This window comes from Polypterus senegalus, unplaced genomic scaffold (genome assembly GCF_016835505.1).
Source record: "Polypterus senegalus isolate Bchr_013 unplaced genomic scaffold, ASM1683550v1 scaffold_308, whole genome shotgun sequence".
Taxonomy (NCBI): Eukaryota; Metazoa; Chordata; class Cladistia; order Polypteriformes; family Polypteridae; genus Polypterus; species Polypterus senegalus.
Genome location: NW_024383506.1, coordinates 28,900 through 36,721, shown reverse-complemented (window position 1 = coordinate 36,721; position 7,822 = coordinate 28,900). Strand labels below are relative to the sequence as shown.

Sequence of the window (7,822 nt, the reverse complement as noted above, 5' to 3'; positions counted from 1 at the left end):
TGGGCAATCATCTGGCCGTATGCTGACTGATGCAGTTCTACAATCTCAAAATGCATTGGTGGATGTGGTGAGAGATGTGGCCAATGTACAACTGGATGTAGCCAATGAACTACGAAATATCAAGGCAGTATTGTGTGATATTAACCAAAAATTAAATGAATTTGTGAAAAAATAAATGATGCATCTGCTTACCTGTTTTTATTCTCTGTTAATTACATTCATTCGGCATTGTAATGCTGTCCAGTGTGGCTGATCATTTGGTGGTCCAGGGTCAGGTTCGTCATACTCTTCAGGTACGGGCAAGTTATGAATGAGTGCCATATTATGTAGAATGCTACATGCTTGCACGATGCGACACACTTTCTGTGGACTATAGAGCAGCACTCCACCAGTCTTATCCAGGCAGCGCCAACAGCCCTTAAGCTGGCCTATAATAGTACGTTCTACCATCGCCCGAGCCTGAGAGTGGAGGTCAGTATAACGTCGCTCTTGTTCAGTTAGTGGGCTGGCGAGAGGGGTGAGGAGCCACGTCTTCAGCGGGTACCCCCTGTCACCTGAATAATCGTGTTATATGGTTACATCATAGAGATAAGGTACAACTGTAACCAAAAAGGTAATAAATATCTTATCTTACCGAGAAGCCAGCCATCACGCACAGCACCATTTTCAACTTTGTTCCCCACACTACTATGTCTCAGGATGCATGAATCATGAGTTGAGCCAGGCCATCTCGCAACAAAATTAGTGAGACGCATTTTCGCATTACTGATGATTTGCACATTAATAGAGTGAAAATGTTTTCTATTTACATAAACAAATTCATTCTGTGAAGGTGCCTTTATAGCATTGTGTGTGCAGTTAGCTGCTCTGATTACATTGGGAAAACTGGACATTGCTGTAAATTGCGCTTTGATGTTTGCCTGTTCCATCGTAGTGTACGAAAATCTTATATATCTACTTGACAAGCGGATAATACCATCCCATACAGCTGGCATGGCACGACTCAGTGATGACTGAGCAATACCGGATCGGTCAGCCAGTTCACGCTGAAAAGCTCCTGTGGCTAAAAACCCAAGAGTGGACAAAACTTGCACTGGAGCAGGTACAGCATAATCCCTCAAAGACTGCCTTTGTACAGCTGGCACCAGTTCAGCACACAGCTCCAAGAGAATCGCTCTTGGAAATCTAAACCAACTTAGAAGCCAGTCATCATCATGTGCCAAGAAATCAGTATAATCTCGGAATACGCGTTCTCTTCTAATCCTTCCATTTGCAAGGTCCAGCAACGCTAAACCAGCCATACCAATGGAACAGGTTGCCCATTCTGTGCACCATTATATTGTTACAGGTTGATTACAATCAGGTGCCTTAAATTTATGAACAATATGTGGTTAATGTTAATGTATTTGATAAAGCCACCATCGTGGAAGTGGATCTAAGAAAGGGTAACCATACAGGAACAGTAGCACTGCTTTGACGCTGGGTGCCACCAGTCTGCAAAACCGAGCGACAGGGTATGAGGCACCGTGGAAGCGTGCGTGGCTTTACGCCGTTTAGGTTTTATACATCGCAATTTGAACGTGGAAACATTCTTATGCAACATTTCTGTGCGTACGCACTGTTTATACATGAGGCCCCTGGTCTTTACCATGAAAATATCTTTTAAGGCTGAATTGTAGGAGGTCAGATCTAGAATAGACCAGGGATTTGGATGATTCTCTGATTTTTTTTTTAAAGAAAACCTAATACTATTTTTACTACTTAATTAATAAGGTGTATATGTAACATTTTAGGCACATCCTGTGGTTGTATTATCCAATACTTGCTACAATTGCAGAAGAATAACTTAGAAAAAGGTGGTACAGAAATGCAGCAAGTTACAATAGGTTGGTCAGTAGAGACAGTAGGTATTATGCCTAAACCAGATGACACTGGTAATTTCTCAAACATGTACCAGATCACTCTATTCCCACAACACAGCACTGGACCCTTCAGTCAGTGGGGAGGGTTTATGCCCTCAAAGAGAGTAGGTCAGGTTGGGGAGCATGCACTGGTACATTGCATTGCCGCATCCAATACACAATGAAACAGCTCAGGATCCTAGTTGGCAATCCCCGATGTGGACCCGTGATCCTGTCCCACCCTCCGGAAATGACTATCTGCTTCATCCAGGTGTTACGTGGACATGTGTTTGGCCTGGTCCAGCCGCTTGGGTCCTTAACAATAAGGAACCTGCAAACTAGATCATCCATGTCCATAGTGCCATAACTGATGCTCCCTCACAATGCAGATGATGTGCCTAATTCTGGACTCCGTGAGCAACTGCTCATTTGACACAAAGTCAAACCAAAGTCAAACTGCTGTACCCAAGGATTCTCCAAAGAGACACTGTACTGATGTAGTCTAGTCTTCATTTCATGTTACTGGATTGTGTCCATGTCTCGCAACCATGTAGTAAGAAATGAAGCATCAGACCTTTAATGGCTTGGACATTTGTCCTTTTGTGTAGACCTCTACTGACTTCATAGCAAGAGTCACCAGAGACATGAATGTTGCTGCCAAGGTAAGTAAACCTCTTGACACGGTCAAAACCTTCTCTACAAACTGACACACCCTTGATGGTCTCTCAAGAGCCCCAAACAGAGCCTCCGTGGACTATGTGAAGATCACAGCATCGTCAGCAAAGTCAAAATCAGTGAATCTTTCTTCATCAACAGATGCCTTACAGCCAATGGACCCCAAGACCTTACCCAACACCGAGTCCATGCAAGCACTGAACAGAGAAGGAGCAAGAACACACCCTGATAAACCCCAGAATCAACTGGGAAAAATGCAGATGTTCAGCCTCCACTCTACACAGCACTCACAGTACCAGTGTACAAGCTGGCCATTATATCCAGCAACTTTGAGGGACTCTTGTAAAGTCTCAGGATGCCCCACAGGACAGCTCAATTAACTGAGTCAAACACTTTACAAAAATTGACAAAGGCTGCAAAGAAACTGTGCTGATATTCGCGCTTCTACACCAAGAGAACACTCAGTGCCAGGATGCAGTCGATGGTAAACTTCTTAGGCATAAAGCCAGAGTGATTTGGTCACTGGTAGTTGAGCAAGTAATCACAGATCCTTTTGGGGATGACTCTAGCAAGATCCTTACCTGGTATGGGGAGCAGTTTTATCTTCCTGTAGTTGCTGCAATCCAGGCAATCACCCTTCCCTTTCCAGATAGGGACGATAAGTCCTGTTTTCCAGTCAGTTGGGATGACTCCTGTCTCCCAAATGGAAGCTATGATTGCTTGCAGTGCCAGGAGGACAGCCTTACCACCAGCCTGGAGAATTTCACTCTGGATATCACAGTTCCCGCAGCCTTCGCTATCCTCAGCTGGTTCACCACCTGTGTAGTCTTAGTGAGATTGGGTGGTTCACAGCTAATTAGAGGATCAGCCTCAAGTCCAATGATACAGCTTAGGGCACTGGAACCAGGATCCAGTGATCCGCAGCCCCTGTCTTTTGCAAGGTCAAGGAACATTAAGCCACTTTCACCACAGTCACCAGACCCATGGCGACCGACACAATCCTCATGGCCAGCCCTGTCAGTGCCAGTAGTTGCATTGAAGCCACCCATGACCAGAGAAGAGTCACCTTAAAGGCACCCATCAATCACCCAGTGAAGTTGTGAATAAAATCACTCGCTGTGGTTGGAGCATACACTGAGACAACAGACAAAGCACCCAGAGAGTGCCTTAATCTGAGTGTCTCATAGTACTCTCGTTGAAAACAGTGACATCAGACACCATTGGAAAGATCCAATCCACCACAGCAACAGCTACTTCCTGAGTATGACAGCCTTCAAAGCAACCAAACCAATAAAATGTGTACCCACCCACAGACAACTGCACAGTCCCAGGTCTGTGCACCTCAGAGAGTGCCACCACTGAAATGTGAAGTTTATGAAGTCCCTCCACCAGCAGAGGAAGATGATCTTCATGCTGGAGAGACAAGAGGTTCCACATGCCTACCCAGATGGTCCACATCAAATTTGGACCTGAGTGCTGTCATGCAGCAGGTGATGCCTCAGCACCACACTAGTTCTGATCCCTAACAGACCTCATTTAAATAAGAGGGCAGGCAAAAGTCAGTCTATTATATCTGGGCTCCAGCTACACTGCCTTTGTTTACAGAGAAAAAGTATTGGATTTAATACAGCCTAGGATTTGAAATCAATGTTGTAATACAACAATAAAGTTTGAAACCTGAAAATCAATTAGATTTATCAATGTAGCCAAAACACAAAGCACATACTTGTGAAGTTTGACTGTCTTTTTTCTTTAGCAAAATAACAATATTTAATTCTTTGGTAACTCATTGATTTGGGATTAATAGGAAGTGCCTGGCGCTGACCTTATAGTGTTGCATCGGTGTGCATTTCTTGTTGATTTCTTTCAGCAACATACTAAATACTAAATACTTTTAGTTGTTAAAAATGATAATGAAATGAAAAATTATGGTAAAATATATGTTCATCCACCCTAAAAACAATAGTAAAAACACCAATATTTATCAACAGATGTTGTAAAAATATGAAGGAAAAGTTTAAAAAAAGCATAATTTATTTACAAAAGTTGGCTGCAGGGGAGGACAACATAGATGAGCTCTATCTGTTCATATCTGTGGTCATAAGATCTTGGAAGCATACGAGCACTAGGACCATTACAAGTTGCTCTTAGAGTATTGTCTCAGGCCTTCCATGGAAAGAGTTTTCAAGGTATACCAAGAAGTAGATGCTGGCATGGGCTTGAAAGAGAAAGTCATTCTGGTGTCAGGAGTGGAGTAGTAGATATAGGCTGAACTTGCCTGGATGTAGAGAAGGTGCACTCAAAGGTCGAAGATGGTCAAAAAGAAACTGATTTTTAATGTTTGAAGTTGGACTAGCCACATGGCAGTCAAGGTCTACTATACTTATAGGAATTGTACTTTGTGTTCTCTCTGTTGTGTTTATTCCTTTTTAAATAAAACTATTCTTATTTTTATATTATTGAATCTCATTCACACTTTTTTAGGTTCAGGGATTGTTTTTGAGTGTCCACTACAGTCTACAATAAGTTGACTTATGTATCAGCAAAATACAATAAATGCATATTTATATACAACCTAAAAAAAATTTGATTTTAAAAATTATTACTATTTTTCAATATGTAGTTAAGTATTTAAATAAACTAATTTACCTCATGTCTCATCCATTACAAAAATAGGTAATATTTTGATAAAAAATGAAAAGCCAAATGATGTATTAATTGAGGAGTTGTTTATTAGAATTGTATTCAGGTGGAAACATTCACATGTACCAGATAAAATGACATGAGAGGTGTGTTAATGATCAGTCCTGAGATTAACTGACCAGTGGGAATTATACCCCCTTAGCTCATTAATGCCTTGAACTGTCCAGGACTGACTCTCCATAGATATTAAAATTAGAAAAACACTCCAGCTATTCAAAGCCTATAAAGATGGGCAGTACAAAGCCAAATTAGACTTTGAGAAAAGGTAGGAGTTCAGTTATTTACTTTTTAGTGTCACCTTCCTTAAAAAAACTTTTACATTTTTTAAAACTGTCTTTTTAGAGTACAGTGTTTTTATTTATATACATAATAAATGTAACTCTTTTATGGAGTGATTGTAATTAATGATATGTCAAATGCAAAATAAAACAACAGTAAAAATGAACTGTATGTTTAAAGAATACAATAGCTATTATGATTACACGCAGTAACACTATAACTAATAATGTTTTAAATATATTAATGATTTTTATACTTAATTGTATTTGTTCACATAACAATAACAAGTTTTATTTTTAACCAAAAATAAAATTGTACAATAGATTTTAAAAATCCTACTGTAACTCTTTAGATAAAAATGCTAGAGTGACAACATACCAAGAAGGACTAAGTAAGTCTTTTATTTATGATTACTACTGTTTTACATAAAAAATGTGTATTTAAGTTGGAATCCTTATTTTAAGTGGGAAAGCAATATATTCAGCATTAGACAAATAATTGACAGGGAATGAATGCCATACTGTGACGGTTCATCACAAAATTAGAGAATGAATGAAATAAACTCTAATGGAAACACAATAAAAACAAGGGGCTTTGAAGATAATAATATTACAAGGATGTTCTTATTACTTGATGTGTTGTTTCATGTTATCTGAAAAGAAATAACATGAGAAAATGAAAAATATATCCTACTGTAAATTTCATGCATATGCTATCAATAATGTTTAACTTGCAACAAACATTGTAAATATTTTTTAAGTAGCACAACACGTTTGAGTTTTCAGTTCTGAGGCATTGATTGTTCTAAAAGTTTTGTAACAACCTTTATTTTTATTTTTTATAGGAGGTAAATATACTGACATCAGAGAAAGTAATATGAATTTCAGTGAGGGAGAGGTCTCGGAAAGCAGTGATGTGTGTTTTACATTTATAAACAATTCCTGCACAAGGCAGATTGCTTCAGTTGTGACTCGTGTTCCAATGTATATACTTTTGTTGGTAACAGTTGCTGTGACTGTTAGTGGAAATCTGCTCGTCATCATTTCAATATCACATTTTAAACAGCTTCATACGCCAACAAATTACCTTACCCTCTCTTTGGCAGTAGTTGATTTTCTCTTAGGAGGGTTTATAATGCCACCAAGCATGATAAGAACTATTGAAACCTGCTGGTATTTTGGGGAGTTGTTTTGCAAGATTCATACCAGCACAGATGTCATGCTTAGCACAGCTTCTATTCTTCATCTTTCCTTTATTTCAATTGACCGTTATTACGCTGTATGTCATCCTTTAAGCTACCAAACAAAGATAACTGTATTTGTCACACTTAACATGATTTTAATTAGCTGGATTCTTTCAGCAATGGTTGGGTTTGGCATGATATTTCTTGGCTTGAATATTAAAGGAATTGAAGATTTCTACTACAAAAATCTTGACTGTGTAGGGAGTTGCACATTAATTCAAAGTGAGGCATCAAGCATGGTTTCATCTTTGCTTTCTTTCTATATACCAGGACTTGTTATGATAGGTATTTATATAAAGATTTTCAAAGTGGCAAAGCGACAGGCTCGATCAATTAGAGATTTGTCTGAACAAAGAGCTACAGCTACTGAGAAGAAGAACATGGCCTCAAGCAAGCGAGAGAAAAGCTGCAAAAACACTGGCAACAGTCATGGGAGTTTTTCTTGTTTGTTGGCTGCCTTTCTTTGTGTGCAACATTATAGATCCAATTTTAGCATTCTCAACACCGCCGTCACTGGTGGATGCACTTGTTTGGTTCGGATACTTGAATTCAACCTTTAATCCTCTTGTTTATGGATTCTTTTACAGTTGGTTCAGAAAAGCCCTGAAAATAATTGCATATGGTAAAATATTTCAAAATGATTCTTCCAGAACTAGACTTTTTATTGAATAAAGAACGGTAATTACATTGACTATTATAGTCTATGCAAAAATTTTAAATCTGCTATATGTTTGTTCTAAATCAATTTTTTATAATTAAACTGTTAAATCACCATGTAATTATTCTTTAAATGTTATTATGAGGTCAATAAACATAATGAAAATGTTTTTGGTCAGTGCCGCTGCCTCTAAGGTTATAATTATATGTGCACATTTCCCTGCCTTTTGACTGTATGCGGGGAGCTTGCACATTCTGATCATATGAGTGCGGGTGTCCTCTGGGCACTTATTCAGAAGATTTGCATAACATGTGAAGTTGCCTGGTGTGAGTGTATGTTATTAGTCAGCATCCTGTTCATCAA

The 7,822-nt window shown here is 39.0% G+C and overlaps 1 pseudogene; it reads left to right on the top strand.

Moving 5' to 3' along the window:
* Positions 1-6,434: 6,434 nt before the first annotated feature.
* LOC120521518 lies at positions 6,435-7,473 on the top strand (annotated as a pseudogene).
* Positions 7,474-7,822: the final 349 nt, after the last annotated feature.